A 27,122-nucleotide genomic window follows, 5' to 3' on the forward strand; every position below is an offset into this window, starting at 1 on the left:
AAATGGCCTGAACTGCTTCTGAGGAAAACGGTCTTGCCTAAAGTCATGAGGATTGGAACAATTTCTCTAGTCAGCTCTTTACGTACTTTCTCTACCAAATCACCCTGTCTGTACTCATAGCTGTTTGGACCAAGAATAGAGGCTGATTAACAAAAGTAGGAAATTTGATGGTTCATGACTTCAAAACCAGCAAGAGATAAGGTTTAATTGCTTGAGAATGTAATTTTCTGGCTGATATACTAACAGAAAATTGTCAATATATTAAGCTGCTATTGGATTTCCAGAACCATTGCTGTGTCCTGATGATGCTATTCACTATTAAACTTCTTCTATCTGAACAGGCCTAAACTCCAGGGCTTATGGCCAGGGAAGTGCTATGACTATTTGGATCACTATAATTCCAGAAAATAAGAAAGAAAAGGCTATGCTTATTTTCACAGTCTATAGTTTCTTTTATGCAACTAAGCAGATAGGTAAGGCAAAATGGAATTATAATGACATCAATTATAAACATATTGACTTGTCCAAATCCAGCCATCGAAGCAAGTCATTTGTAGATATCACCAGAGTTGTTAAATGTATATATTTGAATTTAGATATTTGTGTAAAACTCAAAATCATGCCTTTATTTCTACCTTTAACTACATATAGCTTTTTTTTTTTTTTTTAGTGCCTGTCTGTGTGCCTTCTCAGTACGATCTCCGTGTGGCCCACATTGCTCATTATTTCTATATCAAAATTAGGCCTATACATATAATATGCATGGTATCACAATGTAGGAGGTGAAGGAGTGTCCTGGGTCACCTTATTTGACATGGCTTATATGGTACTTCCTTAATGCTAACTCTAAAGCTAATTGCCTTTATTTTCAAATATATGCAAATTATAACATTCTTTTTGTAAAAAAGCAAACTTTCACTTTCAATTATATGTTATGGAGAGCACTGAGATTAAAATGAACTATTATTTTTTCTCTTGCTGTCTTTGGGCTATTGATTCTGTTTCAGTTTTACACCTGTTTTTCTTCAAAAAGTCAACTACTTATTTCTCTTATTCTATTTGGATGTTGTATTAACCCATAGTCACGCTGCTGATAAAGAAATACCTGAGACTGGGAAGAAAAGGAGGTTTAATTGGACTTACAGTTCCAGATGGCTGGGGAGCCCTCGGAATAATGGTGGAAGGTGAAAGGCACTTCTTACATGGTGGCAGCAAGAGAAAAGTGAGAAAGAAGCAAAAACAGAAACCTCTGATAAACCCATCAGATCTTGTGAGACGTATTCATTATCACGAGAATAGCTTGAGAAAGACAGGCCCCCATGATTCAATTACCTACCCCTGGGTTTCTCCCACAACACAGGGGAATTCTGGGAGACACAATTCAAGTTGAGATTTGGGTGAGGACACAGCCAAACCATATTAGATGTCAACATGCTAATATATGTTATTATAAATTTTCTGCTCCATCAGTGGGATGAAAGAGTTCAAACAATGTAAGTAAAAGCAATGACTATGTTATAGAAGGAAAATATGAGACCACTTACTTAGCTCTTCTTTCCAACAAGATATCCCATCACAAACTCCTGCAATATGAAAATTCTGGTGATCTTTAAAATGGAGTATTAAAACTCCATTACTTAAGGTAACCTAAGGAAAGCTTTTATTTCTTGCACCCCAAAGTTCTTAACCTATGCAATTTTTAATTCCAGAAAGATCCTTTCTTGCTAGAACTTTACTATTATTTTTATAAAACTTATAGACTTGCTGGGAAAGATTCTAGCGGTAAAATTCTTCCTTAAATCATTAGTAATACCTACATTTTATATGTATAAGATTAATGTTTGCCTTTGAAATTTCTAGTACTTAGCTGATACTAGAAATAATTCGTGTTGTTTTTAACATTTTCAAAATAATCATCAAAACATTTCATATAACCTATGTCTTGACTTCTCAAAATATTGATTCTATAATTATACCTGGATAATACTTTGGGATGTTAACTTATGTTTAATTCTTCTGCTTTTAATTTTTTTTCCCTTCACTCCACTAAGATAGTTGGTTAGCTCTGTGCTTTAGTGCCTCAAAAGAGGTATGTGGTAAATCTGAACACAGTAGTAATTTATAAAATGTCCTGTAATTTGTCTTCTAATAATTTTAGTATATGACAAAGATAGGCATCTTAGGTGAAACAGGAAGGAGAAAGGGTTCCTTCAGGCTCAAAAGACATTCTCTTAGCTGTCAAGAGGAGAGAGTTATATATGCTCTGGAGTGATAGAAGCTGGGGTCCTATTTTCTGACAATGTTCTGGTGAAGACAGTAAGATCCCAGAAAGATACACTCCAAAAGACACCTCAGGCTGTAGTAATGGAAGCACCAATGATTCTGTCTCATATATTGTCATCATAGCTTAAGGGCCACTGTATGAAGTCAGCAAGTCTCCCAGACCTGATGAACAGGCACAAATAAGTGAATGGAAGATTTTCACAGTCAAGTTGGTAAACTGTTGACTGATGAACACAGACTGCGACACACGACCCAATTGTTTTGATGCTGTGTAAGATCCAAGAACCTGGAACATGTTGTCAAGTGGAGGACTGGATAGAAGTTCAAATAATAATTAAGGTTAATTATATTCTTAGGGACATACAATAAACAGCAGAAGACAACTTGCTTTAAAAAATCAAGAAAATGCATTTTCCACATATCTTAGTTTGCGAACTGAGATTTACTTTGTCTGCAAACTTTCATGCACTAGTCACATTCATACCATAAAACATGACTCTATTTGATATTACACTATTTTACATTTTCAATTATTTAATAATATTTTAGGAGGATAGTAGCATTTAAAATACTATTCACATTTTATCTTTTTATCCAGGTTCACAGGGAGATCACCACTTTAAAGATGAAATTTATGTCTTATTAAAAATAAGAGTATTGTTTTGTTACATAGTATGAGTTGCTGTAAAACTTAGGATTTAGACCTAAATCCACTAATTAATTCTATAAAAATGAGATCTTAAGAAATTTACACTTAAAGTGCCAAAGGATTTCAAGGAGAATCTTAGATTCTTTTCTTGATTTCAAAGTGTCAACCGTTGATGGTCTCCCATATTCCTTTCTCATGAGACCAAATGCTTCAGAGGAGTGACCTTCTAATGTGGTAAATGGAGATCTAACTACTAATTACTAATTGTTATTGCAATTTTTGACCTGATCTCCAGAGCTGGAAATCAAATCCCTGTCTCTGGAGTGTAACTAGATCTAATAGGCAGCCTCTGAGTTGACATAGAGAGAGCTTATTAGCAACTGAGTGACTTTCAAAGTGTTACCTTAATAAACACCATTGGATGTAATGTTTTGAAGCAAACTAGGTGAATGTACTTTCCTTTTCTCTGACAGTAGTTAAGTATAAAATTTCTCTATTCCTTTATTTAGAGTGAAGAAGCACATTCGTGAAAAAAGTATAAGAAAGTTTTCCACTGGTACATTTTTAATAGCTTCAAGCTGTTAACAGTTACATTGGCCCTAGGTATGGGGTGGCACATGTTATGGTTAACTGATTAGTACAGAGTCTCTTGACATACAGACATTTTTCTGTTACTGGTATCAGCCATGAAAATGTATTTCCAAGCAATTAAGCCTTAACTCCTGCTGGTTTGGAAGCCATGAACCTTCAAATTCCCATTCAAATTATTCAACACCTACCACGGGTAGAAAAAAATACAACTTCATTAGTAAAAGCCACAAAGAAATCTATTGATAAGTTTTTAAAATTTCTTTAACATGAGAAAAATGCAAAAACGTTCAGATTGTAAATTAGCCACACAACTTTAAAATGACCTCAGTTTCTTTTTTCATAACTCTAAGGATTTACTTTATGAGGTCTTAGGTTTAACAACATACTTCAAAAAGAATGTGGATAACAAAATAAATACGTGAAAGGTTACATGTAGGGGAGCAGGGAGAAAGGGCAAAGAAAGCAGGATCATAACTGTGTGGTTTTCGCTCATTTCCAATTCTTATCTGAACTAGATATCAACTTTGGCAATTCTAAAATTAGAACAACTGGATACTGGACAAGTAGATTGAGTAATTGCCAAGTGATCCCCATTATGTTTATGAACAATTTCTTCTTCCCTCTCTCACTCTCACAAAAGTTTCATAAGCCCTTAGGAGACATTTTTATAGAAGGTCTATTTTCTTATCTCTAAATGGAATAGAGCAGGAGAGCAATATAAGACAGGAATGAAGAGGCATTCTCATCAGTAATAGTTTTGCATAATATTGCGGGTTGTTTTGTATGTTTTATTCTAGAGGGTTGGATTATCATTTTCAGTGCCTTATGAATCAACTTGTTCCAATATCTCATAAGCAGAGTTGCCTCTACAAAGGTAGCATTATACTTTCAAAACGTTTATGATAATGAGAACTAGACTTCACACATGTCAGTTAGTGGAAACTGGAGTATGTAACTTTACCAAACTATTTAAAGTGGAAAGCTCTGTTATGGCTCTGTTACTGATTTCCCTTGTATTTTGTTCATACTATACTTCTTAAGAGTAGTTTACTATTTTCGTTCCAAATGTAAACTCAGAAAGTTTCCATTGTTAAAAGAAGTTAAATCTATCATTATAATGCAAAGCTCTACATAGATAAGTGACCTCCTTTTTTTTTTTTTTTTTTTTTTTGCCTCTGCAGCATATTACTAGGCAATCTAGGGTCATTCTGTTAAATATTCTCTCATCTGGTTTTAACTTTGGATTTTTAATTGTTAGTTGTTCTAACAAGAATTAGATGTTATGTTTTGAGCTTTTCAGATGGAAGTTATTACATATATGCTACCAAATTATCTTGAGAACTTTGTGGGATTTAATGGGTCAATCTTTCTAGGGTAAGAAAGGACAATGAGCCAAGTAGAAGATCTAAGATGAAACGAACTACAACAATGGAATTATATCTGGAGAAGTAAATTTCTATTTCAAGTGTGTGTTTTCAGCTCACTATCAGGAATTACATTATTACATCAGCATGAAGATAAACCTCACTAGTGAGTTAATTGATTTTTGTTAGGGTTCATCAGAGCAGATTTAGAAAGTGGTCAAGGTTTGTCATCTGTTGCCACTTTTCTTGTTGTTGCTTTTATTCCTGCTCTTTTAAATGTTTTATAAAAATGTTTATTGAAATCTACCAACGGTACTTTGTAGAATTTAATATAAAAAAGAAAGGAGGCCGGGCGCGGTGGCTCAAACCTGTAATCCCAGCACTTTGGGAGGCCGAGACGGGCGGATCACGAGTTCAGGAGATTGAGACCATCCTGGCTAATACGGTGAAACCTCGTCTCTACTAAAAATACAAAAAAAAAAAAAAAATAGCAGGGCGAGGTAGTGGGCGCCTGTAGTCCCAGCTACTCTGGAGGCTGAGGCAGGAGAATGGCCTAAACCCGGGAGGTGGAGCTTGCAGTGCGCTGAGATGCCTGAGTGACAGAGCGAGACTCCATCTCAAAAAAAAAAAAAAAAAAAAAAAGAAAAGAGTATTCTTCTCCAGGACCTTAAAGTCTCCTTGGGGAGATTAAGAAGGTTTACTAAATTTTAAGTAATAGCAACCCACCAAATGGCAACTGTAAGTATGAGTGGTAAGAACAGTGAAGACTTAAAAGAAGAACTAACTTATAGATCAGTTGTTGGAGTGACAGTTCACCAGGCAAATGGGATTTGAGCTGTGTTTTGGATGGTGGATATAATTGCCCCCCTGAGAATGATTAAGTCTAAGGATGTAGGGGGAGGTGGTAAGGAGCACACAAATTATTTGAGATACATTTTTTTACTCTAGTAATAAATGAGTAGTTCACTGAAGCCTGATTATGGCAGGAACTGAATATCAGTTTAAAGCATTTGACTTTATTCTTATAAACAAAGGAGAGCATTTAATTATTTTGAGCCTGGTCAAATATTTTGGCTCACCAGATTAATCTTCTGGAGGACACATATGAAGGCAAGACTATGGTAGTAGGAAAGGCTATGAAGGTATTCTAGATACAAAATAATAAGGCTCTGAACTAAAACAATGGCAGGGAGAATGGAAAAGATGAGATATTTGGAAGATGACTTATCTGAAAAGAGTCTACAATACTTAGTAATTGATTTTATAGAAGAGTTAGAGAAACTAGCCAACATGATTTTAAATTTATGATTTTTTTGCAACTGAGGGAAAACTAGTACCTTTAGAGATATAGAGGCCAGGAATGGTGGCTCACACTTGTAATCCCAGCACTTTGGGAGGCTGAGGCAGGTGAATCGCTTGAGCTCACAAGTTCAAGACTAGCCTGGGCTACATGGCGAAACCCCATCTCTACAAAAAAGATAAAAATCAGCCTAACACGGTGATGCATGCCTGTAGTTCCAGCTACTGTGGAGGCTGGGGTGGGAAAATGACTTGAGCTGAGGAGGCGGAGGTTGCAGTGAGCTGAGATGGTGCCACTGCACTTCAGCCTGGGCAAGAGTCAGACCCTTGTCTCAAAAAAAAAAGAAAGAAAGAAAAGAAAAAATATTCATTATTAAATGTGCATTGGCTCCAGAACACCAACCTAGCACGCTGTAGAAAGATATAAAACCATCCGTCATTGGGTGTGCTGTTAAAAACAGCATATTTTTTTTTTAAGCAAAATATCAAGGTAATGCTCCTGTAGGTGGTAGGTGTATGTCAAACCTATTGACAAACATTTCCATTTCATTATGGGAGGAACATTAGCCCTGTTCACTTGTGTGTCACCAGATGTGATAGCAAACAATACTCCATTTCCTTCTCAAATTATGACAAATTCATTTGCACTCTCTGTCTCTCCATAGGTATTTCAAATTAGTTTGGAATCACTATCTTTAGTTGCCTGGAAGTATACATGCAGGAAAAGAAAGTTTTATGTTGGTGAGACTTTTTTTAACCTGTTTTACTATGTGTCTTTTAGAAAGCAATATACCGCCATCATTACTGCAACAATAAAAACAGTAGAGTACAAATATGAACACTTTTATTCTATGAAGGTCATCATGAAGTTGCATTTGAAATTTCAGAGAGAAGTAATGTATGAGAAACATTTTAAAACTTCTTTCTATAGGTCACATCTCTTTTGGAAAGTGATCACAATATTACAAAGTGTCATGTAGAAATAACTTTGAAAAAACTGAATACAACAAAAAAATGTTGCACAAGTTATTTTGTATACCTTACTCCCTCTTTATATGGTTCTTGGAAGCACCTTGTAGCCTCTATCATTCTTGAAGCTCTTTGGAAAATTTTAAGGAAAAAACTGGGGTAAGTAGTAGAGGACGTATGACCAAGATACACCTGACTCAAGAACATAAAACTATCTGAGGTTACAGTTTGCGAAAATAAGTAATAGTCTGGTTTTTAAAGTAGCTTTAGTCATAAAACAAAATTATGTGATTGGTAAAGCAGCAATTTTTCCTTCAATTTTAAAGATCCAAGACAAACATATGTGTTATTTCAGTTGATGTCTTTTCAAATTTCTACTGTAACCTAGGTTTTATATTTGTCTAGGGAGAGAATAGTTTTGCTATGTACTAAGTAGTTCTCCAGAAAAATAAAATAAATAAAAACTCTCTGTTACACTATATGACATGAAATGAATATATACCCAATCACTCACTCATGGTTCTGGGAAGAAATAGAAAAAAAAAAAAATGAAGAAAAAGGACAAAAATTTCCAATATTCATTCCTACAATCATTCCATTTAAACATTTCATTAACAATAGTCAACTTTGGTACTCAGAATTTGAGACATAAAATACTTTGTTATAAAATTGATTATTTCTTGCTCTTTACATTTATATTTACATATGGTACTGAGAAATTTCCGAGCTTTCTGGAATTTCTCTGAAGAATTTTAGATATTATAGTAAAATTTCAGGTTGCTAAAATGTCTGATAATAAAGCAAGCTTGAATAAAAAAGGTAACAGACTAAACCATTTAAAAATTTCCATTTGGTTCATAATGCTTTATTTTCAAGGGTCATGAACACACTCTCTTTTTCCATGAATATTTAAATTTCCTTTATTTTCTAAAATGGCCTGAATAACCAAATTTCCCTAATAAGCTTTAGTGAGAAATAGTTAATGAAATCAGACAGTACACTGCTACACAATTGCTTAAGAGAAACATTTTTCTTGTTAAAACATCTATATTGAATTCTCTTTAATGTTCGAGAATTCTTGCCTCATTCTGTCAAACTACACCACACTATTCTCATTATTTCTCAGAGCAACCCTATGAGACTTTAAAGTGGCAACCATTATAATTTTATTTCAGTAATGGGAGAAACTGAGGCAAAGAGAGTATAAGGGCATCACACACAGCATGCCAGTGGCAGGCTGAGAACAAAACAAGTATCTTTAATTTTTCTGCCAAAAGCATGCTCTAAAACACTGAAGAAATTTCTTTTTTCTTAAAAAAAAAAAAGGGGAGTAGATAGGAGACAAAAAAAATCCTACAGTAGTAGAATATCACAATTGCTGGATGTTATTAGGCCTAATTAATGTTTCTGAAAAATGTCTATGAGGTTTATTCTTTGCAAATAATACATTTATTATTTCACAACTTTGTAGAAAGTTCAAGAGCTTAGATGTAAAACAACTACAGAGCGATAGATGATGAGAGAAAAGCACATATAGAATGAATTCATTATCTTGAGCTACTTAAGTCTTTACACCTCAATCTAGAAATTATCACTTTATATAATAATTGCATTATTTTCCCCAATCCCTCTCAAATATGCGCACGCGCGCGCGCACACACACACACACACCCCTAATTACTTTGCTTAAAACATATGGTAGTTGTCAACAATGAAGAGTTTTAAAATAAAAATTAAATCATTAATTTTGCTTATCGCTTATGGACAAGCAGGAAGATGTCTTTGCAAACTGATTAACATATAGTAATGAATAAGCTTAATATAATTTCTATTTAAGTGAAAAATAAAATGTTTGAAGTGTACAGTTTGGGGTTAATGCTATATGTGAAATATTTCCAAAGATTAATCTTTAGTAAAGATATGTTAATAAAGCATTACTGGCTGCTCACTTAATAGAAGTTGCCTTGCCCTGCTGGGCATTAATAACATATGGATGGTAAAAGAGTTCCTTTCTTCAGAGAGTAATTGCCTATATTTCTCATATTTTCCAGAGCCGAAAGTCGAAATTCTCATAATTGATAAGCATATGGACTGCCATAGCATATTGCAGAAACTCTCCGTCAATAAACGTACACAATTCTTTTCAATTTCATTCTACTTCTTTATTTATGCAAAACTCAACATTGTTTCTTCAAAACATCTTGGTTTCATTTCCTCCTCCCTGAAAAGCAGTTACACTTTAATCAGCATCACTGAAGCATTTGTACTCCCTCACTCTTGTTATTTCGTTATGAGACTCTATTTTTGGCATATCAAATAATTATATTACTTATGAGCTTACTATTTTAATGTTTATCAAACATTTTTTTATTATCTATGAAAACAAATATGATAGAATACTTTATTTTTAGTTGAACTTTTAATATTCTTCATACAAATGTTAGCTGCATGTCATGAGTAATGATATCACCAAATATGAATTCTTGGTGAGATTTCACATTCACTTTTCATTATTTTTGTTTACTTGTTTAACAATTAAAACTAATAACTAACAATTTTTTTGTTTACTTGTTTAACAATTACAACTAATTCACACTTAAATAATTCAGGTTATGAGAAAATTCAACATATAACTTAGAATTTAATTTGTACTTACATGAAGTTTTCTTTCTTACTTAATAGCAAAAACTTGTTTCCATAACCTTGTCTGTGATATTGTAGAGACTTCAAGCATCAGACAGGGGGTTATCCTCAATTACTTTCAGAGTCACTTTCAACCCTGATATTCTCTGATATCATGATGCTATATATAGAATAATAATATAGACACCTTTTATAGATCCTCATAGATAGTTTTATGAAACTAATATTACTCAAACTAGAACTCCTTGGAATAACCGAAATTTTATCAAGTATTATTCCCAAAAAGTTATGTTGAGATTTAACCAAAAAAACATAATAATAATAATAATATATCACATGCACAATCATTGTTAAACAGAGAGAATACCATAGGCACTGAACAATTCTGGGAAACCTCAGGCTGTGGACATTTACACTGGTTTCTTTGATCAGTCACCCTTAATACATTAAACATCATTGCCCCAAACAAAATACCTAGCTTGACTGATATCCAGGTTTATTTCCTGGTTTGCTGCAGGCAAACAAGCTTTCACCAAAGGAACTAACTTAGCTTCTTTGACTAGTGATTTCCATCTTTTTTCTTAAGTTTTTATTTCCATTGTTTTGAAATGGTGTGTAAATAGCTGATCCAAATCTGTATTCCCTTGACCCCTTTTCATGCCACAGTGATTTTTTTTTATTGTGGTTAAAAAAATACACAGCATGAGAACTACCCTCTTAGCAAATTTTTAAGCGTGTAATAATTGTCAACTATAAGCATCATATTGTACTGTAGATCTATAGAACTGTTTTTATTTTGCATGTCTGAAACCTTATGCCCATTAAACTGCATCTCTTCAGTTTGACTTCCCCACTATTGGTTTAAACCCCCTTTTATGTCCTCTTCTTTACTTTTTTTCTTCCACTGTCGTTTCTCGTTAGGTCTTTCAGTACTTTTTGTGTCTTCAGTCTTCCAATGCTTATACACCACTGCTGCTGATTTGTTTAACATAATGAAGAAAACACAGTGTTATCATGTATTGTAAGATCCTTAGATATTAATGCACAAGTGGTCACAGCATCTTCTCATGTAGTAGGTACTTTTACCTTCCAAATCCAATCCCTGCTATTGCCACCATTATTCTATGAAGGATTTGTCAAGCCCCGTTTCCCCTGAATATTATTGTGAAGTTCAAGGTTAACGTGTGAGAACAAAAACCAGAAGAGATGAAAGTCTATGATTTGCAACTGAAAAGAACAATTAGGAAACACATCTAGAAACAGGAGAGAAATTGGTCAGGAGTGCCAAAAGGTAAAGTGGACTTAGTAGAGTTTTTGAGATGTTTAGAGAGAGTCTTAAGACAGGAGTTAAAAATATTTTGTCATCAACTCATATTTGAATTTTTTCAAGAGAGATGAAAATAAAAATTCAAATTGCTTTCATTTAGTTTTGGTTGATAGACTACTGTCTAATGGATTTGAATAGGTGTCTAAATTTGGGGAATAATTATTTGGGATTTAACAAATAAGATAATTACTGTACACCATATATGTTTAAATGAAGCAAAAACTTACTTTCACAATGACTACCAAACTGCTAGTAACCAGAGTGCAAGTTGATTTTTAAAAACAGCCATAATCTCACGCCTGTAATCTCAGCACTTTGGGAGGCCAAGACAGGCAGCTCATGAGGTCAGGAGTTCAAGACCAGCCTGACCAACATGGTGAAACCCCGTTTCTACTAAAAAACACAAAAATTAGAAAGGCGTGATGGCACACGCCTGTAATCACAGCTACTAAGGAGGCTGAGGCAGGAGAATAGCTTGAACCCGGTAGGGCAAAGTTGCAGTGAGTTGAGATGCCGCCACTGCACTCCAGCCTGGCGACAGAGCAAGACTGCATCTCAAAAAGCAAAACAAAACAAAACGGAACAAAAACAAAACAGCCATAATGTTTCTTGGAATATGACAGCATTTTCAGAAGAAATTTCAGAAATTTGAATAAAATCAACATTAGTTTTTAACTCATCCTCAATAGACCCTAACCTTCATAGAAGGTAGATCCTACTGGATGTGTTGCACGACTTTTCCTTAGTTCAGCTAAAGCAGGGTTCTTGTCCATCCCACGGCCACAAAAATTTAGGCTCACAGATAGTTGCAGAGGGTGAGTAAAGCAGGATTTTACCGGGTGAAAAAGAAGAAAAGCAGGATTTTATTGGGTAAGCAGGCAATCTCTACAAGGCTAGAGTCCCATGCTCGAGTGCTTCCAACCCTCAGCTTGAATCCCAAGTTCCACACAGGAAGAGGAGGGGCCAGGCTCTGCCCTGCTGCAAATGTCCTGGAACCTTCCTGAGGCTCCACCTCAGTGGGCAGGCTGGAAGGAGTTTCTCCAGGGACGCTCACCCATCTAGCTGTCTCATTCGCCCCTCTAAAGAAGTACATCTAACTGCCCTTAGCATAAGGATACGGCCAAAGACCAATATTAACTGCTTACTGCTGCCAGGGAGTGTTTTGGGGAAACAACAGTCAGAGCTCTTTCAGAGGCCGATCTAAGAGTTCCCAGCAGAAGGGGCCATCATCAGAAGTTCCAGTTGCATGACTGGAATTTGATGACCTGAAGGCAAGAACAGACGGGGTTATTAGGAAACATGTATCAAAACAAAACAAGCACTAGGGCAAGGACAGCTCAAAAATGCTGAAGCCTTTTATCAGTTTGCACTGGGAGAGGGAGGCCAAAAGCCCAACTGGTTAAAAAAACTTTGAAGGCACGTCAGGCTTCTGGGTTACTTTCCCCTGAGCCCTATCCTAAGCCAACCAGTTTAAGGTTTGGGAAATTAACTCTTACCAGTTTGGAAGATGCATGTGAGGGGAGTGTCCCATAGTACTGAGACGGTTACCTATTAGTGAAGAGAGAATAGAGGAGGAGAAAGGAATACAAAAAAAGTCATTTTTTCAAAGGAGTTCCATGGGTTCAGGATGCATTCAAAAGGGGTACAGACTGAAGATGAGAAAGAGGGGAGCAGGCATCCCTGATTCCCTTCTCTTCCTAGCAGATACCGGGGTGAGGGGGAGAGAGAAGAGCGTCCTCTTTCCCTCTTCTGTCCTTGCATCCCCGAGTTCCGTCGACCTTGGCGGGTGCCACCATAGGTGTCAAAGCGACTTGCACCCATGAAGCAGGGGGGCCTAGAGAATAGGAATCATCTGTTCTCACCTATGTCTCTTTCTCACCTACTGTCAGTAGCCTTAGAGTTCCCTAGACCTGGTTTATGCCATTGATATTAATGTGGTCTTCATTCGTGAAACAGGAGGCTTGGGGTTGGCTTCATCGGCAGTGCTGAGCTGTGCCTTTTAACCTCTGTTGTCACCTGTGCTGTGCCTTTTAATCTCTGTCGTCATTTGCCTCTGGATCCCTCAGATCCAGTTTTCCTTCCTAGGGCTTTGACCTGAAGTGTGGAATTGAGTTTGGGACAAAAATGTGTCCTGAGGGGTTACATGGACTCATTATAAGCTGAATGCTAAAGTGAAACTGTGGAACTGAGTCCTCCTCCACCAAGGAAGAGGAAGGAATGTCTTGTGACACATCCAGAAAACTGCTAGCTAGAGTTATGCTTGCTAGAATTCTGGTGCATGGTGCTTGGCTTTGGTTGGTTCCCTTGGTTTTACATTCCCAAAAAGGAAACCTCTGGGTGGTGGGCACCGTATTTATTCCCTATTTATTCTATCACCTGGCAGGATTTGCAGGATAATTGCTCAGAACTAGAGTATTGCCGAGACCAGCTCAGTCAGACGATAGCGGAATTAATGACACACACACACAAATATAGAGGTGTGAAGTGGGGAATCAGGGGTCTCACAGCCTTCAGAGCTGAAAGCCCCAAACAGAGATTTACCCACATGTTTATTAACAGCAAACCAGTCTATAGATATAGATATAACCAGTCTATAGCACTGTTTCTATAGATATTAAATTAACTAAAAGTATCCCTTAAGCTAAACCAAGGGATGTGCCGAATTAATTGCAGCAGGAACATGCCCTTAAGACACAGATCGCTCAGGCTTTTGTTTGTGGCTTAAGAATGCCTTTAAGCAATTTTCCACCCTGGGCTGGCCAGGTGTTCCTTGCCCTCATTCCCTTAAACCCACAACCTTCCAGCTTGGGCGTTACTGCTGTTATGGACATGTTACATTGCTGCAGAGATTTTATTTATGGCCAGTCTTGGGGACAGTTTATGGCCAGACTTTGGGGGGCTTGCTCCCAACAGAATATCTATCCAGATTTCTACATTGCCCATCTCTTTTGTTCTTTCTGAGCTGCAGCCAGGGATTGCTGGTTGGTTCACAGAATCAAGCAGGGTTACTCTAAAATGTAGATGAAAACTTAAAAACAACCAGTGAGTTTAGAATTGAATGACAAAGATATAAGTTTTGAACATAATTTCTCTCTCTCCAGTCCTCACGTCTGTTAAAAAATAAATCATTGTAGGACTGAGTTGTTTGCAAAATAGACTTTAGTTTTATACTTGACCTGATTATTTGCATAAAGTGCAGCAAAAATAATGATTTCTACATAGGCCTTTTGGATTGGCTTTGATGGAATTCTGTTCCACAAGGAGTCTCAGATAAGACCTTTTAAAGCTGAGCCCAGCCATGGGTTAGTATCCTCAAACACCTGTGAGTTGGGTAATCCTCTCCTCTTAAGGTCCCAAGATAAACATGGAGGTCCTAGACCAGTTAGAAAGTACACTCTTTACTAAATACAGGTCAGGAACCCTCTACAGGGACTGTGTAGGCAAAGGTATGAGGCCAGTTTGCCCACTGGGGTTTTATTGACTTTGCAAGTAGAGATTGACTCCTTAAAGGGAAGCATACCCTTGCAGTCAAAGCCTTGGTAAAATTACCAGATTCTCCAACTGTGTCCTGTGGCAAAAGAAAAATGAATTCTTCTTGCACTGATGCAAACAACTATATTGCCATAAGTTAAGAATACTCACAGTTTCCAAAGTTCAGAGGAATCAGGCAGAAAAAAAACAAACATGCTCCAAATTTTGATCCCAAGAGTAAAACTTACATAATTATTAAAGGCCATAAATAGTTTAAATAAATAGCTTAAGTAAATAGTGTAAATTTCCTTGACTCTGAAAAAAAAAAAAAAAAAAAAAAAAAGATCAGCAATATTCCAAACAAAGGTTAAAAGGTTGCTTCAGTTTTCTGAGTTCAGTCCATTTGGTTAACTCTTGTTTTGCTTGATATTCATGGACATTTTGGCTCTTCATGAGTCCTGTACATTTTCCTTTAACATCATAGTCTCTAAAGTTACCAGAAGCCTGCATTTGAGAGAACCTGTTTGAGCCCTACAGCTTATTATAAACCATATTCTTGAAAAGGATTAACATAATACAACAATTTTCTGTGAATAGCAAAACATCCAGGTTAGTTACAGTTAGAAACACAATTGAGAAAGAAGTTTGGTTATCTCTGTGGTTTACAATAACTTAAACATAGCAACCTTAATTATGATTGATAGCATATACTCAGACATTAGAATTTGAGACATCCCATAAATTTTGGAACATATATTAGCATTATTCACCAAGACATAACCTAAAGAAGATTGAGCATCATGTTGGCAATCCCATGTACCTAAATATGTGAAATAATCCTGTTTACCTCTCCTTTCTGGACATTTCAGGGACCCTATGAAGTATTCGAAAAGCCAGATGCCAGGGAAGACAATTTTGAAACTGAAGTTTGATTTGCGGAAGGCTGTCAAATACGTTCGATAAACACTTGATATTATGAAATAGAATTCCAGATTACCATAAGTTATTTATTTTGCCAAAATCATGACTCGGGAAATTTTAAAGAAGCAGAAAGCTTTTATAATCCTTTACAAATTGTATGAAAGAGCAGATTAGCACCTTAAGAAAACTTTGTTATGCTTTTATTTCAATGCTCAATTTACAGAAAAACCATATAATACTTTTTTGAATTTAGCTGGTATGTTCACATAGATAACCTCTTCTGCAAGACGAATTCCCACAATTCTTCCACTGCTTCTTTGAACTTTCAGCTTTTTCCTAATTTAACTCAAAACAATCTTTGAACCCCAGGAAAAGTTTACATTTCCATGCCTTCTTATAACCTTTTACTAAAAAACACACTGTACTGTTCTTACACACCTTTCGTGGAAATCTATTTCTAGTAGTTTCAATTAGCTCCTAGCAATTTTTAACTTTAAGGAAAACTTGGTAAGTTGTTTAAGTTGTGTGATAAGTGCAGCCAAGGTTTGCTTTCTTAATTAAGGGCGTGGTTAGTTCCATATGGCCCCAGGCCCTAGCAATTGTGAAGCTGGCAGGTGAAATAGTTCTCAAAACCCTAAAAGCAGTTTGCGCCCTCAAAACACTTAGCAAACCTTGTATCTGACCTGCATTTTACTAATAATCTTTAAGGCTCTTTTTATTTCTTAAAGATTAAAGTTACATGAACTGAAAGTTTCCACAGCTTTTAACTTCCCTTTAAAAAATATTAGATCCAAGTGCTTGTCTTTCTTTAGGCCAAATTAATTAGAGCTCCTTTGACAGACATTACATACAGTATAGACACCGACAGACAGAGGAAAACCCAGTCGCTGGGTAAGACCCTTGAAGACACAGGGCTAGGAAAATGTGCAGATATGGAGTCTGAGAGGGCTCATCCCCTAAGGTAAGGTTGCCCAACAAAGCCTTGCCAAGGGTTACCACCCATGACCTCAGGATGTAAAACAAGATGGAGGCTTGATTTCACAACCAAAACTTTGCAGAGCGTACAAACGGTGATAGTTGCCAGGGAGAGCTGGCCTAGTAAAACATCTTATAAAGGGGGAAAAAAAAAAATGTCAAACTTAGCTCTTGACAAAGTGGAGAAGGGGAAAGAAAAAAAAAAAAAAAAAACAGTTTAAAAATGCCTAGGGAAGAACTTCTAATTCTTAGGCAAGTGGTTCCTCCACCAGGAGAAAAGTTTAATTATTGTCCGGTAGAGCTGAACCCCTTGGCGAGAGAAAGGGAAGGTTGCAGCAGTGCCTGACTGGGAACCAGCCACCTGGCTGTGCAGGATTCTTGGGCCATGTATCCCAGCCCTAGGCAGGGAGGGAGGAACTCACAAGTGGGTCCCAAAAAAGGAAGGAAAAGGCCATGAAAAGGCCAAGGAGCGATGGGAGTTGGGGGCATGGTTTCCCCCACCCTCAGAAGTCCGAGGATGAAAAGGCTCAGAAGCAACAGTGAGAGGTTTTGAGTCCCCATTTCACTCACCACCTCTCAAACCCTGACGTTGTGCACCAAAAATGTTGCAGGAATTTTCCTTAGTTCAGCTAAATGCGGAGTTCTTGTCAGTCCCATGGCTACGAAAATTTAGGCTTGCAGACTATTAGAGAGGGTGAATAAAGCAGGGATTTTTTTGGATGAAAAAGAAGAAAAGGGGGAAACAGGGAGTCTCCGCAAATCAAAATGACTGTGTCTTTTCCCACAGTTCTTGAACTAACTTCAATGATACATGAGGCAGCCCTAGTAAACTGCCTATCCTTTGATTATTAATAGCTTCTTCCTTGCTAACAATATTCCATTATTGTTCTACATAGCATATGTCCATGCCTGGGTGAAATGGTCTAAATAAAAATGACAATCACATTACCAATTTGTCAACTTTGCTGTCTATTTTACCAAGTATCTCTAAAGAGGGGTAATGGCATATTTTTCTGTGAGGCTCACAGCTTGAATCCCAGGCCCCACACAGGAAGAAGAGGGGCCAGGCTCCTCCCTGCTGCAAAAGTCATGAACTTCCCTGGGCTCCACCTCAGTGGGCAGGCTGGTTGGAGTTTCTCCAGGGACCTCCTCCCACCTGGCTGGCTCAGATGTACAGAGTTCAAAGTTGGATGCTTTTTACTACATTTCTTCAGAGAGCGGATACATTGAGTACTTACCTGTTACTGTAGGACGACTAACTAACTTCAACCAGAAGGCGGTAATAATGCAGTCACAACATTAAGAAAGAAAGACGTTCTGGGAAGAGAAAAATGAAAGGTCACTAGTAGGCCTGTGACATTCACCAATATTTTATTCTTTCTCTCATGTACATGCACACACACACACACACACACGGCAGAATTCTTTAAATTGTCTAATTATTTAATCTGTATTGAAAGGGGAAAGGTTCCCTTGTCCCCTTCTCAGGGCATGTGATGGAGGGTGTGGCTCTCTTCTTCGGTGCCCCATTGCTCAAACCTCTAGGGGAAGATACAGACAAGCAGGCTGTGGGGCTCCAACCCCACGGCAGTGTCTAGGGTTTAATGTTTATAGCTAAAGCCCAGTGGGCATGTGTTACATGTGCTGTTTTAGTTTAGCTGTCTATAGATGGTTTGGATTAGGTCAATTAGACCCCTGCCTTATCGCAAGGACAGAGGGCTTTCTGTATCATGAGGTTCTTGCCTTGGTATACCAAAAAAATCAGATCACACATGGGCTTGGAGAATGAGTGCGAGGATTTATTGAGTGGAAGTAGCTCTCAGGAGATGGGGAGCCAGAGGGGAGATGGTTTCCCCTCGAGTCAGGCTGCTAGGCAGCCCTGGCTCTCCTCCAACTGACCTGCCAAACTCAGCCTCATTCCGCTAGTCAATGGCCTGTTTGCCGGAATGCCGGCATCTGTCGTGTGGTCTTCCACAAGCGTGCACCTCTCAACATCCTCTCAATGTCCAGCCGCTTGTGTGGTGCCTGCTAGGGTCTCAGGATTTTTGTAGACACAGGATGGGAGCCTGGTAGGCCAGGGTGGCCTTGAGAAATGCAACATTTGGGCGTGAAGGCAGGAGTGCCTCTCCTCACCTAGGTCCGTGAGCACAGGCCAGGGGTGGAGCATCACACCATTGCCTTCCCAGCACTTCCCTTCTCCTCTTCCATATCAATATTACTCAACTCCACATCTGGTCTGTATCTTTCCCCACAGTTCTTGAATTAACTTCATTGATATATGTGGCAGGACTTGTAAACTACCTATCCTTTGAGTATTAATAATGTCTTCCCTCCTAACAAGATTCCATTATTGTTCTATATAGCTTATGTCTGTGCCTAAGTAAAGTGGGGTCTAAACCAAAATGACAATTTGGTTTAGACCAATTGACAATTTAAACCAAAATGACAATTTGTCATTTGGTCTAAACCAAAATGACAATCGCATTACCAATTTGTCAACTTTGCTATTTTCCCAAGTATCTCTAAAGAGGGGTAAATGGCATATTTTTCCATGAAGCTTTTACTTTACTAATAAAAGGGGCTGGTTGCTGCTGGCACTGAGCTTCCTAATATAATTCTATATTAAATCTAGATATGACAATGTGCTGTCTGACAATAGAGCACTCATTGCACAACCACAAGGTGACAAACATGAGAAAGCCAATGAATTAATGACAGTCTAGCAGAAAAATAGAAAGGGCTTGGTTCCTTGATTGTATCTGTGATCAGTTAAAGTAATGCTAAGACCTACCTACTTCTACAATTCTTACTATGTGAGAAACATGAACTCCAATTTATTTCTTCTACCCTTTTGGGAGTTTGTGTAACATGCAGTTGAAAACACTATTAACTTATACTTTATAGCTTGTAGAATAACCGTCAAAGCCTCAGATCAAAGATCAGATGAAATATGAAACTATAATCTGGAATATGTTGTAATGGCTTTTTAAAAATTATTTACATGGTGAAGCAGATATTTTTACTCTGAAATAACAGATAAGTATATTAATACTTTAAGGAGTTAGTTAATTTTGCATATATAGCCAAAAAAAAAAAAAAAAGACAAATCACATTCTTTCTGTGCCGTTTTAACTCTACCATTTTTTCTATATCCAATTAGAAATACTGACCGAATACTTTATTGATTGTTTTGTTTGCAACGAAATGGTGTTGGGTATAAAATTCTACAAGCCCTTAAAGCCACACAAGGAGAAATATTAGACTGTGACTTCCTTGAAAGCAGTTACTGGATTATACTTAGTTACTTGAAACAACACAAATTTATTATTTTAAATTCCTGGAAGTCAAAAGTCCAAAAGAAGATTTACTGAGTGGAAACCAAAGTGTCAGTAGAGGTATTTTTTCTGTAGGCTCTGATGGGAGAATCCATTTATTTGCCTTTTTCAGTTTCTCGAGGCTGTTTGCATTCATTGGTTCATGATCACTGTCTTGATCACTCCAATCTCTTGCTTTCATCATCGTGTCTCTTACTACTAACTCTGATTCTCCTGCTTTCCTTTCATAAGAACACTGGTGATTACATTGAGCCCACGAAAATAATCCAGGATAATCTTCCCATCTCAAAATCCTGAATTTGATAACATCTGAAAAGGCTCTTCCACCAAGTAGGGTAACATAGTCATAGGTTCTAGGGATTAAGATTTGAACATCTTTGGAGGATCTTTATTCAGCCTAGCACAAATAGATAAGGGCACAAATGAATATAAAAGTAAATTAATACTGTGAGATAAAATGACCCTATTCATAGTACATTGACATAATAGCCTCTTCTGTTTATTAACATATGGCTTTAATTCAACTCTTGCTCTTCACTATGCTATATGATCTCACTAAGGTAGTGAGAGGCTGAGATACTGAAATGAAGGTCCTGCTGACTTGAAGCTCATGCATGAACTGTAATGGATTTCGTCTACACAGAGTATAGTCTGTGATTATCCAGTGTGATGCCATCCAGTCTTAGTTCTCTGCCCTTCAATTGAAATATTTAGATCATTGACATTATTGTAATAATTAATTTTAGGTGAGTTAATTCTTTCTATTTTCTACTCTTTCTTTTTTCATCTCTTCCTGCTTTTTGAGCTTTATTATTGCAATTTATATATATATACACATATATGATATTATATAGATATACAGATACATATGTTTTCATCCACAGTTCCTGGCTTACAACTCCTGTAGCCCTTGTTACTTCCTAGGTGACTAAAACAATGAACATATCTTTTGTTAAAGTATTTGTCCTTTTGTCATTGGTACCTGAAGCAGATCTGGAACAGCTTCAGAATGATAAAGATGAAAGACAGTATTTTGTTATAATGTCAGGATGCTTTAGACCTCAGAAGCAAATCTCCAGCCCTCCTTTCACCTGCTCCTTTTTCTCCCCAAGGCAGACCATAGAAACGAAAAGTGTTCTCTGATCTTCTCCTGCCTTTCTGTCTTGGAGCTGACCATAAAGAAATTCTCTGACCTACTTTGTCTGACTGTAGGCCATAAGATTTCAGATACAATTTCAGAAGGGATTCTTCCTCATACCCAGGAGGAAGGAATACTGCACAGAGAGACTGAGAAGTGTCTGAACAGACAAGACTTATTAAGTTCCTTCACTCAATCTATCAGTATTAGATCATACTCTTTTGGTCCAATCACATTTCTACATGGTTGTCCATGATTCAGTTATGCTTATCCAATGATGAAGTCTCCATAAAACATTCAATAGGACTGGTGGAGAGAGTTTACCAAAAGCTAAACACGTGGAAGTTTTTCGAGAGTGGCAACCCCGGAGAGCACACGGAAGTTTCGTGCCCCTTCCCCCATACCTAGTCCTACATATCTCCTCATCTATATCTTTTGATATATCATAATGATTTCTTGTCCTAATGCCTCAAAATGGAGTCACTCATGTCAAGTAGCATTGAGCCCACAGTGAAGTTATTTCCCCCCTCAAAGCAATAAACATATGTGTAATAGATTGAAGTGATAAGATACACCTGCTATTGCCTGTATGACCTGAGATCTGAAACAAATGGACAGAAAGTGAAAGGTGGTTGAGAAAATGAAAATGCACATATCTGTGGAAGATCACAAAAGCAGCAAGGACCCCGTCTTATTTGACACACCTTCAGAGGCTCTGCTGGTGAGAACTCTAAGGCCTTCTCCTGACTTGGCAGCTGCTGCAGGAGGCTCTTCCTGAAAGAAGTAGTAACTCCCCACCTCAAGATTATGTCTCCAAGGTATGGACCCATCTTGTCAAAGATGTTTGAATAGACTTTAAAAAATTATATTGTCTCCTTCTGAAATAGCAGGTTTAATTTCTGTCCAGTATAATAAAGATAATATTTTCTTCCATGGCAAAATTGGGGCAGGATTTCTTACAACCCATTATGAAAGATTGAGATTTCTTTACCTTTAGGTGGCTGGTTTTTAATACAGACACACTGGGTATGCAGCTTCTATCTAGTCCCATCAGTATCACCCCTGAGAGACTGGAGAGGCAGAGGAAACGTGTGAACATGAAAGTCATGCTACTTGCTTTATCGTTGTGAATAAATTATTTGTCTCTTACTGAGGAGTCTCATATTTTCTGCTAGTTTGCAGGAAACTGTGGCAAACTAACCTGTTAATTTGAAAACAGGGTAAAATGGCAGGCACTCACAGTGTGGTTTTCTTATGTTGCCATGTATATACCCAATTCATTATTTCCAATGGTTGCATAATAGCTCATGGTGTACCTCCCCTCCATTTTACTCCTTAAGTTTCTCAGTAATGAACACGCAGGTCTTTTTTCAATTCCTTGACAAATAACACTGTATTAACAACTTTGTATATGTCTCTTTGTGAATTTGTGAGAGAATAATTGCTTGTCTGATGGGGGGTGTAACCTATCTAAGAGTAGGACTGCTATAAATATACATACACTTAATTTGTGTACTGGTGCCAGATTGCTCTCCAGAAGGGCTGCATCAATCCATACACCCACCTGCAATTCACGTACATAACACCTTCAACCTTTTGTATTATTTTGTTTTCAATTTTTTGCCAATATAACAACAGTAAAGCTATATATCATTTTAGCTCCAATTTGCATTTCTTATTACTAATGATAAGTATGCTAATATATTTGAGCATCTCTTCATCTGTTTCTTAGGTTTTCAAGTTGACTCTGTAAATTGCCTAGACACATATTTTTCTCATGTTCTTATAAATTTTCTCTCCTCTGCTTTTAACTTTTAGAAATTTAAACTATATTTTTGGTATTAATATCTTGTATGTTCTAAAATTTTCAAATATCTTAGAATCACTAAACTGTCTGCTGTTCATATCCTTAATTTTAGATTTATGATATTGATTAACATAAAATTCATCAATAATTTTGCTTTCTGAACCTACCAACCAAAACAAAACAAAACAACTCAGACCAGATGGATTCACAGCCAAATTCTACCAGACATGTAAAGAAGAACTAGTACCAATCCTACTGAAATTATTCCAAAAAATTGAGAAGGAGGTACTCCTCCTTATTCTACAAATCTAGCATGATTCTGATATGAAAATTTATCAAAGACACAATGAAAAAAGAAAACTTCAGGTCAATATCCTTGATGAACATAGATGCAAAAATTGTCAACAAAATACTAGCAAACTGAAGCCAGCAAACACTAAAAAGTTAATTCACCACAATCAAGTAGGTTTTATTCCTAAGATTCAAGGTTGATTCAACATATGCAAATCAATAAACGTGACTCACCACATAAACAGAATTAAAAACAAAAAACATCCAGTCATCTCAATAGATGCAGAAAAGGCTTTCAATAAAATTCAACATCTCTGCATGGTAAAAGCCCTCAATAAATTAGGCATCAAAGCATCATACTTTGAAATAATGAGACATCTATGATAATCTCATAGCCAACATCATACTGATGAGGGAAAGCTGGAAGCATGCCTCTTGAGAACTGGAACAAGACAAGGATGCCCACTTTCACCACTCCTATTCAACAGCGTGCTGAAAGTCCTAGCCAGAGCAGTCTGGCAAGAGAAAGAAATAAAAGGCACCCAAAAAAGAAAAGAAAAAATCAAATTATCTCTCTTCATAGTTGATAGGATAGTATATATAAAAAACCTTAACAACTCCACCAAAAGACACCTGGAACTGATAAATGACTTCGGTAAAATTTCAGGATACAAAAATTAACATATAAAAATTAATAGCATTTCCATACACCACTAACGTTTACACTGAGCACCAGATCAAGAACACAATCCAAATAGCCACAAAAAGAATAAAATGCCTACAACTACAGCTAACCAAGGAGGTGAAAGATCTCTACAACAAACACTACAAAACACTGCTGAGAAATCAGAGGCAACATAAACAAACGGCAAAACATTCCATGTTCATGGATAGGAAGAATCAATATTGTTAAAATGGCCATACTGCCCAAAGCAACTTATAGATTCAATGCTATTTCTATCAAACTACCAATGTCATTTTCCACATATTTAGAAAAAACTATTCTAATATTTATAGAGAAGCAAAAAAGAGCCCAAATAAAGAAATCTTAAGCAAAAAGAGCAAAGCTGGGGGCATCACACTACCCAATTTTAAACTATGCTGTAAGACTGCAGTAACCAAAACAGCATGATACTGGTACAAATATAGACACAGAGACCAAATAAACAGGATAGAAGATCGAGAAAAAAAGCTGCACACGTATAGCCATCTGATCAAAGTCAACAGTAACAAGCAAAGGGGAAAGGACTTATTATTCAATAAATGGTGCTAAGATAAGTGCAGAAGATTGAAACCTGACTCCTACCTTTCACCATATACAGAAATTAACTCAAGATATAATAAAGACTTAAATGAAGACCTACAACTATAAAAATCCTAGAAGAAAATGTAGGAAATACCATTCTGGGCATCAGCCTTGACAAAAAAAGTATGACTAAGTCCCCAAAAGCAATTGCAACTGAAAGAAAAATTGACAAGTGGGATCTGATTAAACTAAAGCACTTCTGCTCAGCAAAAGAAACTATCAACAGAGTGATAGACAAACTATGAAATGAGTGAAGATATTTTCAAGCCATGCATCTAATAAAGGTCTAATATTCAGAATCTAGAAGAAAATTAAACAAGTCAACAAGAAAAATGCAAATAACCCCATTAAAAATGTGCAAAGGACATGAACAGACACTTGTCAAAGAATACAAACTCATGGCCAACAAAAATATAAAATGATGCTTAACATCAGTAGTAATTACAAAAATTCAAATCAAAACCACAATGAAATACTATCTCACCCCAGTCAGAATGACTACTATTAAAAAGTCAAAAAATATGCTGGCAACGTTGAGGAGAAAAAGGAATGCTTATACAGTGTTAATAAGTATGTAAATTAGTTCAGCCACTGTGGAAAGCAGTTTGAAAATTTCTCAAAGAACTGAAAAAAGAACTATCATTTGACCCAGGGATTTCATTCCTAAGTATAGCCCCAAAAGAAAATAAATCATTCCACCAAAAGACAAATGCACTCATATGTTCATTGCAGCAGTGTTCACAATAGCAAAAACAAAGAATCAACCTAGATGCCCATCAATGGTGGACTGGTTAAAAAAAAATGTGGTAAATATATATCATGAAATACTAAGTAGACATAAAAATAGAACAAACCCATGTCTGTTGCAGCAACATGGATGCAGCTGTAGGCCATTATCTTAAGCAAATTACCACAAGAACAGAAAACTAAATACAGCATCTTTTCACTTATAATTGGGAGCTAGACATTGAGTACACAGGGATACAAAGAAGAGAATATACAGTGGGGACTACTAGATGGGGGAGGGTGGAAGGAGGGAGAGGGTTGAAAAACTATTGGGTATATGCTCACTATCTGGGTGACAGAACCATTTGTACATCAAACCCCAGTGACACACAATTTACCATTGTATCAAACCTGCATATGAACCTAAGATAAAAGTTGAAAGCAAAATATTAAAAATAATAATGTTGTCTTCTGGTTTTGCTTTTGATGTTTGAAACATTCCATCCTTATCTTTAAGTCATAAAGATTTTTAAATATAATTCTACATGCATCCCTTAAACTGTAGCTGCTTCTGCAGGTTGTACTATTTTCTCCATAATGTGCATTCAAATTTCTGTAAGTGAAAATTAGACTGGGCATGGTGGCTCATGTCTGTAATCCCAGTATTTGGGAGGCCAATGTGGGAGGATCACTTGAGACCAGGAGTTCAAGAAAACATTGAGCAACGTAACAAGACCCTGTCTCTATTTCTTTTTTAAATTTAAAAACAAAAGAGAAAATTAAATTGTTCAGGTTTACTCCTGTGTAGGTACAGTTTTGGTGACAGGTCATTCTTCAGTGCACATTTGTTCTTAGTATCTTAATATTATGATTTCAGTATTTTAACAAATAATGTATGCAAATACCTACCTTCAACTTATCCCTACATTTATTTGTTTAGAAATCATCCTTAGTTCATTTGACTTGATAAATATATTAGACACAAATTTGTCTCTTTCTTATCAAGTAAGGCAAAGTCATTTTTGACTGAATATTTCTATGGACATATCATAATTGATGATTCAATGAATGTATTACAAAAGATCCTAAAACTTTTCTGGAAACCTCCTCATGAAGCCTTGGCTTCAGACTGTAGGTAAAATTCCTAAGGTCTCCCTTCAACCATGAGCAAGTAGACTATGCCAAGACTGGGGCAATGCAGATAGTATCAGTATTGGTTTACACAAATTTGTTACAGGATTACTACATGCAATGGTTCGGTTTGCCTTTGTCTCTTGGTGTTCTAAAATTTTTGTCAAATGTAATCAAAAGTATCAAAATATAAACTGTTACAATAGGGAGGCATCCCGTTTCTTTAAAACCCTAACCTGATCACATTTTCATATGCCGCTAGAAAACACATTAAAGATCTTTCTTCTCTGAATATGTCCCCTCATTTAATAACTCTGCCTAGAGTGTACTTGGCTTATATTATCCTTCAGATCTAACTTAAATTTCACTTTTCACCTAGGCAGAATTTTTTCAGGGGGCTGGAAGTCAGGGAGAGTACTGCAATATCACTTATTAGATTGTACAAGCCTATATCTTGAAATGATTATTAGTCCCTAATAACAAGAACCATTCCTTAAAAGGAAAAAAACAAAACACATTCAATTGACTTGAAACAGACAAGGAGTAGTATTCCACAACAACTGCTTGGGTTGGATTTCTGTTCTCCTTTGGTTTGGTCAACTCCTATACTAGCAGCCATTCCCTCTTGCAAGAAGAACTAGGGAACCAGAGAGAAATGTGATTCCCTTAAGCCATTTCCATTTACTTGAATTGTAGTACTATCACCGATAGTAAAGACTGGCTATTTAATAGAAATAAACTAACAATGGACAGAAGGAACTTAACTAGCAACATATGTTGGGGCCAGCTTACTTTGGGGAACTTCTCAGGCAAGTATATTTGTATTCAGCTTTGTTCACTCTGAAGCCACATTGCTTGGCATCAGAATGGATGTGTATATAAATCAAATAATCTAT

At 36.7% G+C, this 27,122-nt stretch overlaps 1 long non-coding RNA gene across 1 annotated transcript in view; it reads right to left on the bottom strand.

The window, feature by feature from the left end:
• Nucleotides 1–3,481: 3,481 nt before the first annotated feature.
• LOC106999330 (uncharacterized) overlaps nt 3,482–27,122 on the bottom strand; it is a 112,778-nt gene continuing 89,137 nt past the window's right edge. The window contains exons 3-4 of the long non-coding RNA XR_001446144.2: nt 6,225–6,354; nt 3,482–3,707 (exon numbers count right to left, since the gene is read on the bottom strand). This is a non-coding gene — a long non-coding RNA (uncharacterized LOC106999330). The remainder of the gene's footprint in view (nt 3,708–6,224; nt 6,355–27,122) is intronic.

This window comes from Macaca mulatta, chromosome 1 (genome assembly GCF_049350105.2).
Source record: "Macaca mulatta isolate MMU2019108-1 chromosome 1, T2T-MMU8v2.0, whole genome shotgun sequence".
NCBI classification, from domain to species: domain Eukaryota; kingdom Metazoa; phylum Chordata; class Mammalia; order Primates; family Cercopithecidae; genus Macaca; species Macaca mulatta.